Genomic DNA, 13418 nt, shown 5'->3' with positions numbered 1-13418 from the left:
GTAGAAGCCGGTGAAGGTACATGTCATTTGGAAGCATCGTCTCTGTTTATTGTGTGAAATCAGAGATGCTTTTGTGCTTTTTGTTAATCCCAGTGTGTGCATTTTGCCCAGGCGTTCCTTCGCTTCCTTATTCTTTTTTATCATGCCTGAAAAACTCGCCAAGCTGTGCTTTCTTGAAATGCACTGTGAATTCCACTGTCCACAGATTCTACCCTTCTCTTCTAATAGATGGGAAGAAGCTAATGGTCTGACTGGCTCTAGTCCAGGTAGTTCTCTCTTTCTCGGGGCTTCAGCTCTGACTCTTTCCCATACCACTGAAATCAAGTTTCTCCTCCATTACGGTTGAGACTCTGTGGACTAGACTCTACTTTCCGTGCCGGATATACATGTATTTATGAGGACTCTTTGCTCTTTCCCCTGTTCTTAATACACAATGTTAAAAAAAGCACAAGCCCCAGTGACAGGGCTGAAAGGCCAAGCGGGCCCCACATCCCTGTGTGGGAGTCTGGCTAGACAGACTGTGGCCCAGCCTTGGGTCCAAGCTCCACTCCTTCCTAGGCTACACCCAAATGCAGTCTTCATCTAAGCTGCCATGTGAAAAACATCATACCCAAGGAAGGGTGGCTACATGGCTTTAGCTGGAGACTGAAGCCAGGGAGGGAAACGTCCTGGGCATGGAGTAACCAATGAGGTCTCACCGCCCAGAATATAACTCAGAGTATGGGACTGGTATTGTGGGCTGTTGCAGCAAAGCCCTTTTCCAATTGTGGTATTTATTACTATCAGTGTTTATTATCATACGAAAAACATGTGTTTGATGTTTGATGGTTTTCTGATAATATTTCAAATTTATGTACTTAATTTTCTACAAAACCACATACTAAACTTTGACATGGAACTTGTGACCTGGATTTCATGGTTGCCTTTGCTCAACCCGTCTAGCAAGACTGAGTATATAATTTTAAAAAGTTTGTGTTGCCAGTTTTATGCTGACATCTGTGCACCTTAAAGTTAAGATACCCTACAAGGTGTTGATTATAAATTACTTTTAAAATGCACAATGCATGCTGAACTGGAGGGTTTAAGCTCAACTAGCTGCTTTGGCAGGGCTAAGTCTGTGAGAGAGTGAATCTGAGAGATACAGTAAGCTGTTGAGCTTCTATTAAAACCTAGAAATTTCCAAACCTCCCCCCCCCCCCCCCCCCCCCCCCCCCCACCAACTCAGTCCAAAGTCTGCCTCTCACTGGTGTCTGCACTAGAGCGTATGGAAGAGGCCCTGCCAGGAGAGATACGAAGTATGTCACGACAGGGCGTCCGGGCGTCTCTAAATCCTCTGAACACACCGAAGCTTCAGGGCAGACCACCTCTGGTCCCTGAGCATAGAAATGTGCTGAGAGACACGTTTCCCTTCTCCTTCGCAAATTTAAAACTTTCCCCTCAGTCCACACAACAAGGGAAACAAGTGACCCCCTGATCTGTTGCAGGAGGCAGCAGGATGTCATCACTCCAGGAAGCCGGTGCTGTGGTGGGTCCATTACTGATAAACACAACAGCCCATTAGCGAGTGTGCAGATGTTGCTGCAGTGGGTGGAAGTGGGCTCCCCTGGGCAGCGCTGGGCTTGCTCCAGGCAGACTCTCCATTAGCCCTCAGGGGTACCGAGATTTCTGAGATTTTAGACTCCTGAAAAAGGTGTGGTCGAATTGGTTCTGTTTTTCTCCACTGTCATAGCCCTTTCCACTCACTCTGCCAGACATGTTCCTTCACTGCTGTGGACACATGAGGGATACAGTATGTCCCTCATTCCCTCCCATGGTGTCTTTCTCTGTTTTATTGTGAATGTCATATGAATTTTTATGTGATCGTAGAGTAAGCAAAAAATAATTCATTTTTACTTCCAGAATTGTATTCTAATAAATGCATTCCCAAACCACCATGCAAAATGCGACTCAAAAAACAAGAATGAAATGATTACGGCTACTATAAAATATTGTCTTCAATTTAAAGAAAAATAAACTAGTCTCCAAAACAAGGTTAACGTGATAATGTTCATCTATATACAGTACTGTGCAAAACTCTGAGACCAATGGCGAGTTATTTATTTTTCAGTGTCAGAAAATAATGCAGCAAACATATTTAGCACAAAATTACACAAAAAACTTGTACAATATCACATTTTTCAGTATTTAGTGTGTCCTCCCTTTGCCTTTATTAAAGCTTCCATTCTTTTTGGGAAATTTGCTCTGAGTTTTTCAGAGAAATCTGCAGGGATATTTTTACATGGTTCTTGTAAATACCTCCAAAGTTCAGTCTTAAAAATTGGTTGCATTTTCTGTTTCTCTTGATTCAAGTAATCCAAATAACATTCAATGATGTTGAGGTCTGGACTCTGGGCCAGTCCATTGTTCAGAGAACACAAGCAGCTTGATCTTCTTCATAGTGTGCTTGGGGTCATCTTGCTAAAGAATGAATTTGCTTTCAACATTGTCTATAGGGCAGTGCATGAAATGCTAAGATTTGATTCTATTTTTTAGCATTCATGATGCCTTCAATCAAAACCAAATCACCAGATTTAATTCAGATGTTCTTATACAACCCCAAACTTGCAGTGATCCTCCACCATGCTGATGGTTATAGACATGGTTCTGAGAGTCTTTTATTGCATTGGCGGTGGGGCTGCCTTCTTCACTTCACTTCACAGTCACTTTTTAAGGCTAACTGTTCTAACATAACCTCACTGACACTGGTTGTAACAACTTTTGTTGGGAGGATACATTTGGAACTTGTTTGTTGATTGGAAGGATGGAAGACTTAAAGTGGTAGTAGGGTGCACAAAAGAAAGGTGGACAAATACCGATATATTTGATATTACATGTAGTGGTGGAGGCTTTTCTGAATTTTGTATTAAATATACAGTATGTTTGTCAGATAATAAACATACCCTGAAACACACACTAGTTGATTTGACTGGAACTTGAGCAGAGGAACGGGTGGTCGCTGACTTTTGCACAGTGTCGTGAGTAGAACGGTTTGTGGAAGAAACTCCCACAGTGTTGTGTTATTTGGGAGAAGGCTTTGCTTCTGTCTCTAACAGGCTACATTATGAATCACCTTCTCCATCTGTCTGGAATTCCTGGACCAAGCAGCCCTGCAGCACCACTGAATACACATATCAAACTCAGCCAATCAGAGCTGGCTTGCTCCCGCCTGCATTGTGAATCTGTGCCAAAAATTGTATATTAACAAGATGTTACACTTCCTTCTGCCGTATGGGCTGGATTATCATTGCCATTATTTTCACTGGATACCCAGAGGGAGTGCAAGCGCAAGCATTCATTCCAGAAAATTAGGAAAAACACCTATTTTCCTATTTGTATCACCACAATCTTAAATTGCAGAATATATTATCGCAATTTGTTTTGATCCCTAAAACAAATAGCCTAATGAGCCATTTGATGCGTTTTAGAACACAATTTAAATTCTCGTTTTGTCAGCTTAGTACATTATTTTATCACCACATAGACACTTGATAGCAAAACAAATATTTCAGGAAAATCACCACCGAGCATGTTAACAGTACCTTTGTCTGCACGCAGTCTCACATTTGCTCCAATACACAGCACACGTGCCCTACATGCATGCAATAATTGGCGATGCAGGGCCCATACTGTTGCGGTTTGATAAGTTTCCCGTATTCATGATAAGCAAATTACATACCGCTGCTGAGATGCAAAATTGTTTTATATTGCCAGTTCTGCATCAACTTTTAATAAAGGGATTATGTTCTAATGAAGAGCAGAGTCCCTGCTGGGTTGTTTGGCTCAGTGAGGCAAAGTGGAGCTACTTTTGTTCTCGCCTCTTGGCCAGGGCTCGCTGTGGCTGCAATCCCCTTTTGAACAATGTCTTCTCGGAGAAGAGACTTGGCATCATCTGTTTTCTCCTGTTACTTAATGCCTCCCAGGTTTCATATCCTGTTTATTACGATCCTCTCTGAGCCTTATCTGCCGTGCACAAAAATCTATTACACCGGTAATTGCTTTTGGTTGCTTGTAATGAGTTTCGGAGAGGACAGGCTTCACTGGATTACTTGACTGGCCAATGGGAAACTAAATACCTTCACCCTCATGCGTCCAGGGCTCTGGCTGTGTTTCTTCGTCTTATCAAAGAGCATGTTACATCAGCACCTGAGAAAATATCAGAAGCGTCCTAGTGAAGTGCATAAATAGTCTCGAGATTTAAAACCTTACTCAGCAAACAGCATTCGTGGGTGAGGCCTTGTCTGCAGCACACAGAGGTGTGAACACTGTTGTGAAGTACCAATTTGTCGATCGTGGGCAGCATTCTCGTGCCCCCTTGACAGGAGTTGCTGGGCAAGTTATTGATGCACAGTAAAGAATGACAGCCTCGTGGTTGTTAAAACTTCAGAAAGGCTCATTATGTCACTCACGGCTGCAACCTCGAGAGAAGTTTGGGGTCGTTATATCTCGGGCCGCCATTATTGATGGGCTCCGCGTTGCTTTCACGTTCGTCCGCATCCTCCTCCTCTGACTGATTCAGAGAGGGAAGATAATAAATCCTTGTGACCTTTCACCACATGTTTAGTAGAAATAAAGGATGCTTAGCCGTAATTAAACTGAGAACCACGGTAATTACCGGGGTGTGAAAGAGATGCGCGCGGAAAAAGGTGAGACTCTCCATTTATAATTCAGCAGCCTGTGATTCATGTCTTGATAAGGACCCTGTAAGAGTGGCTATTCCAAATGCCACTGATATTTTATGTTTAATAAATGTGTTTATCCAGACACACCGTACAGTATTAACCATGGAGGTAGGCAATGGCTTTTAACAGAAACAGTGGCATAAATCTATATGGCAACATAGCGTAGGGGGAATATTTTACTAAAGACCTCGGACAACGAACGGGAATGTACATTTTTTTTGTTCTGGAATGAGTCATGGCTCTTTTATCATTTCTTAAAGCACACTCCGCTCCTTTAAATGTCAGAGATGAATGAGTAGTCTGTGCACGTGTGCCCGTTCCTGGGTACACTCCACAAAGAGCCAGGGCAAGTGGATTCGTCCCTTCAGATAAAGGGAAACGAGACTCACGCGGGAGAATTTTCCTTTTCCCTCAGTTGAAGGCTCAGTCCACGGAGCCACCGGAGGGGTGGGGGTAGGTGGGGGGGGGAGGGGGGGGGGGATACGTTGCCAAGGCGCACCAAAGGGTGGTCCCCTACCTTGAGCCCCCATCCTAGCAGCACCCACCGACTCTTCCCTCTGTTCCTGGCAGATAAGATTCCACCGGCACACACTCTCAGCTTGTTTCTTCTCTCTGCTATCTGCCTTTTGTTTTCTGCAGTGCAGTGTTGAAAGGAGATTAAAAAATAATAGGTGTTTGTGTCTGCGGAACAGAAGCAGGCAACAAACATGCCATGGTTTGTCATCACTTCACTATTAAACAGTAGCTTTGCCTCTCTGCAGAACTCGATAAGGAGGATAGAGGCATTTTATGGAAATTCTGGCTGAGGCTTTGGGGCTTTGAGTGCAGTGGGAATACTTTTCCAGGTTGCTAAGGACTGTTTTATCATATAATTTGTCATGTAGGTGTGTCACCAACAATAAAGTAGGTCTGTTTGAGGAAAAATGGAAGCTGTAACTCCATAATGAGAATGCAGATAACAGATTTATTGATAGAACTTCTGGTGACAGCAAATGCAATTGTGTTATATACTAATATTAAACAGGAAATGGTTTCTCTTTTAACATAGTATACTGGTCAAACTCCATTACCTGCAGTGCCAAGATGCGCACCATAGAGTGCAATGCTGTTGATAAAACCATAGATTTACAGTTATGTGGTACTGCATTGTTTGTGCCCCGTGTTTGCATCCAAATGGTAGCCTGAAGCTTCAAAGTAAACTTATCCATTTCATGCTGGTGATGCTCTGCAAGGTCTGTACTGCAGGGATCTTTTGCTCCTGCTTGTTTTGGGGGCTAGTTGCCATAAGTTTTTTCTTCTGCATTTGAAACACACATTCAATTGGATTCAGATCAGGTGAATGACTTGGCCAGTGAAGAATTTTCCAGTTTTGGGCTTTGAAAAACTCCTTTGTTGCATCAGAATGTTTGGGATCGTTGTCTTGCTGCAGGATGAAGCGCCGTCCAAGTTTGGACACATTTGTTTGGACTTGAGCAGATAACATGCTTGATAATTCTGCTGTTGCTATCAGCAGTTCCATCATCAATGAAGACAAGTGAGCCACTACCTGTATCAGCCATACATGCTCAAACCATAACACTCCCACCACGTTTCACAGGTGAGAGGGGTGCTTTGGATATTGGCCAGTTCCTTTGGACCTCCAAACTTTGCTCTGGCCATCATGCTGATACATGTGAATCTTGATCCTGTCTGTCCACAAGGCCTTTTTCCAGAACTCTGCTGGCTCTTTTAGGTACTTCTTAGCTGTAACCTGGCCTGTTTTTGTGGCTAACGAGTGATTTGCATCTTGCGGTGTAGTTCACATGTACCCTGAGTTTTGTAAATTAACAATTGTGGAGACCCCGATCGAGTTATGGAACAGAGCTTCTGAGATACTAGTAATATTCCCTACGGTCTGTGACATGATGAGATATTGGCATCCATGAGTGACTAATTTCAATGGGAAAGAGGGTTTTTTGAAGGAGCATCTGTTCTATGTGCGTGTGTGAGTAGGTGGATGTACAACTATGTGTCACTTACCAGCTGCATTAATCACAGGTGAATACTATATTAACACACCATCGTGTGTGTGTGTGTGTGTGTGTGTGTGTGTGTGTGCGTGCATGAACTTGGATACTAGGTAATGCTAAATGCAGTGTTCTCTCAGGCTTGCCCTGGCCCCAGGCCATTGTTTCCTCCTGGTAGAAGCACTGCTGCTCCCTTATCCTTCCTCAGCAATTTCAAGTATTCCCTTTCTATGTGCCAGCTGCCTGGCCTTTTACGCCAAGATCTCATCACACTGGTGTAGCCTACATTTTAATTTATGTCAGCCTTGTTCTAGTTCAGGCTACTATTTTTATACGGCATTAAAACTAATTAATTTGTGTGTGTGTGTGAGTGTGTGTGTGTATGTGCAAGTGTGTGGTAAAAATTGGATCAGTCAATTACCATTTTAGCTACCAATATCAGCTGTAATAATGTCTTGATGAAGGTTATGTAACACCCCCCCCCCCCCCCCCCACCACCACCACCACAATATTGCTGAAAGTTTGGTACTCCTTCATTTCCTCGAAACCAGTGTGATGCAAATGAAACAAATGTGCCATGCCCAATGCTGCCTCAGACATGACCAGATTCAAGGATGACTTCAGGGGGTAGTTCCCCATTCCCGAACTGCAAGATTTTTACACTGATTATATTATGGAAATAATCTTATATATGGAGCATTGGGTGAAATACGTGATGTGCATATTGCCATGATGCTTTGCAGGATTTAAATGTTTTCTTTGATGGTTAGCTTCTCCCCTCCACGCGGGGATGGACAGATGCAGAGAGACTAGATCAAGCTGCATAATGAAGGTCGGGAAGATTCAGCCATACTTCAAAAGTGGAGACCAGTCTCTCCAACTGCTGCACAGAATATATGCATATCAATAGGTCGTATTATAGCTCCGAGCCATGTCATTTGCAATACGTATTAATCAGGACAGTATGTGTGGGTACCGTGCAATGTGCATGAATCTGGCCATGGAACATTAATGTCACACAACATGGAGCTTGGCTCGAGGTGTCCCCTTCCACGTGTTCTCCAAAGTGCACTCTAAACAATGCACTCAGCATTCTCTCTCCAGCCACCCTTCGGTGACGGTATAACTCAATCGAATGCTATGCAGCGGATCTTATTACATGCCATCGGATTTTTACAGGTGCAAATCAGAAGGGGCTGATAACCAGGTTAACTTGTGATATTAAAAGGAGGAGAATCTGTGAGCAGAGGGGAAAATGAACTCAGCCCAGCTTTACAAGCATGTTATTAAAAAGCTGAAAAGCTGGCCTAAAGTAAGCAGTCAAACATTTATATAGTAATGTGAACGCAACTGGGGAGGCCAGAAATAATTTTTCAGCCATAGCACTTGTCATCCATGTGGCACACCAAGAGATATGATTCACTCACTGAACCAAAGACCCAGGTTCCCAGCCAAGAGGTCCAAACACATGCATCATTCTCACCTCAGACTTCCCATCTTGAAGTCTATGTTTGGAACATTGTCCCTTTAATATTCTTCCCTGCTCTTTTTACTAAGTTTACGAACCGACATCACATTAGAATAAAGATTCCTTTTTACAATATATTCCCTCTTTGTTTTGAAAAACAAGCTAAATGATATTGAAAATGAACTGTTCCATCATTGCATTTGAAAGTCTTTTTGATAGTTCTTGTTCTGAAGCATATATGTTAATGCTGTCTTCTGGGCCAGGACCTTATCTTCTTTATTAGTTTGCCTGCTCACTCATGCTATTCAGCTCACTACATGTGCACTGTCCTAAGAAAATGCACCATATGTGCATGTCTAAACTTATGTTTTAAAATATGTTTGTTTCATTAGAGCTAAAAGAAACAATATTTAAAAAGTAATTTTTTGTATTTCACTATTTTCCAGTTGCATGTCTTTGACAAATTGCATCATTGGTGCTTGAACGTATTTCAATGAGTGCTGGTTTATGCATGGCTGTTTCCATGTGATGTTAAAATAGTGCCATTGACATGGGATGCTGCTGGGTGTAGCAACCATTTTTAAATTGGGGGTTTTTGGTTTTAAACAGGAGGATGGTATTTTTCATCTGCATTGTTCAAACCACAAGAATTCTTTTTCAAGTAAATCTCAAGGTCATATTTGTCGTCAGTTTCTGGTGAATTTCCAGCAGGACCTGAATCAGAGTTTTCAGAATGTAAGGCCATTGCGTGGGCCTGGGCTTAGGAATCAATGAAAATAAATGCAATGCTAAAGTAAGAGCCTTGGGATGTGTCAGTCTCTGCATGCTAATCTGTGTTGATATGTTAGCGTGGTTCATAAGGGGATTTGATGAGATGCTTAGTTTCAACGGAATACTGAGGAGTACTATGATTTAATTTTATATGCTATGGTTTGATATGCTCTGTATGCCTTTTAAACACCTTTTCGAAGTGGTAAGTAAAGGTAATGGTGAATGTTACAGCAGAGGTGATGAAGGAGTATGATTGCTGTGTGACCACAACCCTGTTTCTCTGCTCTATTGGCAGGATCAACACAGATAGAGAGGTACTCTCTGGCTCCACAGGGAAAACATAATCTCCTCAGAAAGAGGGCACTAAGGGGCAGTGCATCAACTTCCTGTCCAGAGAGTAGTCACACATGAATATCAATGCAAAGAGAAAAGATGAAAAAGATATATATTGGGAAAACATCACTAAAAAACCCCAGAAATGGTTGTAAGCATCAGAAGAAAAGGTAAGAGCAATGGCACACATCTGTCATAAAGCCATCCGCCTCTGATGTCATAAAGCCATCTACCACCGATGTCACCAAAACCATTGCTCAATGATAGGATTAATGTGGCTGATGCAGTAAACTGCTGAACAGCCAAAACATTGTGCACTTTAACCGTTTATTCTCATCCAGTCCAAGCCTAGCACAGGAAAAACTGTTTTTTAGCCATCACTGTAAATAGTGTACCCTGAAGTTTATTTGCTTTAAAACTGGTGTTTCTTGCCATAATCTATGCTGCCAAACTGTCACATCCTCACTTTATTACTGTATTACATTTTGAGTCCTGGAGCCAATGTGCATATAGTTTTTGCAGAACACGTTTCCACTGAGCCCAATGCTTCGGAGCCCTGGACACACGCTCTAATATGTCCACATACTTAAGTATCGCACAAGCTAGCAACACTCACTAATACCAGCAAATCCTCCATTCATTGCAGTGTCTGAACAGAATTAGTTCTGATTATCCTGTGATGGGATACAAGCGAAGCAAGCTTGGAGGCTTGCAGCGGGAAGTGGTCAATGTCACATTGTGAGCTGCTGTCTTTCCCTTCTCCCAGTTGAAAAGGTGAACAGTTGCAAGTGTACTCCGGTGTTGCTCTGTCTTTCTCCTCTCCCGGAGGGAAGTCATTACCATTCCGCCCCCGCACGTCAATAGAGGCCCGCAAGCTCGCCTTGGCAGAGCTCCTCCATTGGAACTAAATCGAGCTTCATCTCTGTCTCGCACCTTACTCCATTTTAACTGGGTGTGTGTCTTTGCTGCTGAGCTCTGCAGAGCACCTCGTGTTTGCAAACATATTTTAGCACGGTGACCTTCAGCTCTGCTTGTGTGCGTCACATTTTTACCTCACAGGGCCTTCAGATAAAAGTATTGGTCTGGCATTTTTCTTATTTGTGTCCGTGTGCTTTCAGATGAAAGAAGGCTTTTCACCAGTTTAATGTATTCCGGATAAAAATAGACATACTGTATCTTTTCCAGTTCATGGGATGTGGTCATTTCGGGTTTTGCGTTACCAACAAGAGCATCTAGAGAATAGGCAAAGTTTAACAGGTAGAGTTTAACAGCAATGAATTGTGATTGGTCCCAATTATGAAATAATCACATTATTTAAAATCAGTTATCGCATGAGATACAACATGAAAAAGCTTCTCTATATCTGTAAATGTGACTGATGATGCCATTTCAGGCTAAGAAACAATCACACTTAAGCCAATCATTTCTGATGTGAAATGTGAAATAATGCCTGCGGTTTTTCTGCCACTTTGAGAGCTACTGTGGCAGGCTGCTCTTGCTACACTGTTATTACCTTGATATGATAGAATAGTTTAATCAAGTGAAAAAGTCACTCAGCACAGAGAGACCGAAACATTGTTAGACATTCTGGCAATTGGGAAAGCAGTGATGCAACAAATCAGCAAAATTCAATTAAGGTATCTGGTAATGATCTGCTGATATGGTTCCCTGTTCACCTTTGAATAACACTGCTGAAAGTTGTCTGACAATAAGGGTTTTGACTACCTGCCAGTTTTATGAAGCACTTATAATGATATTAACTGATATTGCAATATTAGAGCTTTTTCTACCATTTTAAAAACGAAATGTTTTAAATGTTTGACACAATCTATCAATAGCATAATTCACAAGATTTGAATTGTGGCGGGCGGGGCAGGGCGGGGGCGAGAATCCCTCCAGCTGTTAAAAGGGAAATAGCTAACATAGTGAAAACAAATGGAGAATGCAGTACTACCTACATTCATCGGTAGTTGCCTGTTGGCCACTATGTTTTCACGTAAAGAGCTAAGAGTAACCATATACCTGTGCACCTTGCCCCATAGTAGCAGTCTCATTCCCAGACAAAACAGCACTTTAGAAGTGCTATGCAGCATTTTTTAATATAGAAAAGGTAGGCGTTGATTATTGACCATTTGATTTTGGCCGAAGAGTCTCTGTTGGATAATTGTTTTGTTTTTTTAATAAAAACATTTTTACGATAAAAAAAAAAATTCCCAAAAGGTCTCTTAAAAAAGGGGGGGAAATGAGGCAGGGGCTCCAGCCCCACTGAATCCCCTCACCACCACCGCTGCCTACCACCCATCCAATTAAAAGAGCCGTATAGCTAAACACAAAAACAAAGGAAGCTGATGGTGCATGTGAGGACCTGTGCTTTTCAAAGAAGTCACTCCAGCGCTGCAGTCACAGAGTCACTGTCTTTAAGTGGTCACTGCTCTGTGGTCTCACACTGAGTGTAATTGGGGGGAGTTGGACAAGGCTAATTTGCCCTGAGCTGAGCGTGGGCCGAAGGCAACTAGATCATTTGAGAGGAACCTGCTCTGGGAACCAATATTATCATTAAGGTGCTTTTCCCCTGCACTAGCACAATGCCCTGTGGAAATAACACTTATCGGGAGGCAGGGGATGGTGTTTTGTGAAATTTTGTTGTTGGGGAAATAATTACTTGGCTGTTGCTAGGGGTTGGAATGAAATGTTTGGCAGCAGTGTTTACACAGCACTGCGTGGGTACTAATGCTCTGAAAGTAGAGAGGATTCCCAGCACTACCACCTCACCAGTGCTGTACCACTTGTGCCGTGCCACGATTTACCCAATTCAGAGAGCAGAACAAAGATGACAGTTGTTTTTTTGGTTTTTTTGTTGCTTTTGGCATATCATTTGCTTACAAAGTAGTAGATGTACTAACAAATTTAGTGGTAATGTTAATTATACAGTAATAATGCATACCGCTTGTTGAAGTGTAAAGATTAAGGTTGTACTGTAGTTGATTAGTTGATGATTATGTATGTTGATGGGTACGTATACAATAGTATAGCTCACTGAAGCAGCAACCTGCAACCTTTCAAATAATGCATGTGAGTCTATGTATGGGCATGTATGCATGCCCGGACCTTTTGAAGTGTGTTCTGTATGAATGGGTTTAAAGACCAAATATTACTTTTTTCTTTTATTAATTTGTATATTCTATACAGTGATACACTGCATGGTATGTATCCAACACAGACATTTGAGTCCACTCTCTGCTCTCTTCACCCAATCTCTGTATGCCAGTGGAAAATGAATGAGTTCATTGTGAGCAGATTAGATTTTATTGAGGAGAAACTGCATACGGAGCAAGCTAGCCGGTTTCTTGTTTTCTATTATAGTTGTCGCTCGTAAAATCCACCTGAAACCACAATTTATTCTATTTTTTTACTTTCTACTATCAATCACCCAGATTACCTTGTCAGGAAAAGCTGTGCCTTTAATTACAGTCGTGGGCCTGAACATGGTCCACTTCATACTTTATTTTAGCCTCATCGTCCACAGAGCCCCCCTTGGTGATTCAATTAAGGAGCTCAGAAATATCCAGTAAAGGCTAAATCCATGGCTGCCGTTTTCCCCTTTGTGTCTTGAACCAGACCAGCTTCCTGGTCTTTGGGGATCCCTTATGTAATTGAAATTAAAAACCTTTTATGAGGACAACCTGTAATCTCTATGTAATTTTGGAACAATCCACTGCATAATAACATGCAGGGCCTCCAGTGTGTTATTATCGAGATCAAATGGCCATTTGTGGAGTTAAAATTTGCAGTGTGCTGCAGTTCTATATTTAATGGTCTTCACTGAAAGTAGGCAAAGGGGTTAACTCATATGCATTTCCCTTGAGCTTCCAGTTCTTCTGCTATTGCCTTTCTGCGTGCTAGGCCTGCATGGATTAGGGATCCAGAACTAAGATACTGCTGCAAACTCTAATTTTCCCTCTCTGTTTTTGGCAGTGATTACATACTGTAGGTTTGCTTCTTAGATACTCTGTCACACATTCATTCCAATTTCATTATGCTAATACTGTAGCTAGTATGTCACTGTTAGAATAGCATCCCCCATATGTTTGCAGCAGTTCATTAATGAGGCCGTACACTTCA

General features: G+C 42.2%; 1 protein-coding gene across 1 annotated transcript in view; it reads left to right on the top strand.

Moving 5' to 3' along the window:
• Positions 1-13418, top strand: part of LOC118214143 (brain-enriched guanylate kinase-associated protein) — a 256035-nt gene that overhangs the window by 210098 nt on the left and 32519 nt on the right. The window lies entirely within an intron of this gene.

Source organism: Anguilla anguilla, chromosome 1, assembly GCF_013347855.1.
Source record: "Anguilla anguilla isolate fAngAng1 chromosome 1, fAngAng1.pri, whole genome shotgun sequence".
NCBI classification, from domain to species: domain Eukaryota; kingdom Metazoa; phylum Chordata; class Actinopteri; order Anguilliformes; family Anguillidae; genus Anguilla; species Anguilla anguilla.
The sequence above is the reverse complement of the archived record's forward strand: the minus strand, read 5'-3'. Positions and strand labels throughout refer to the sequence as shown.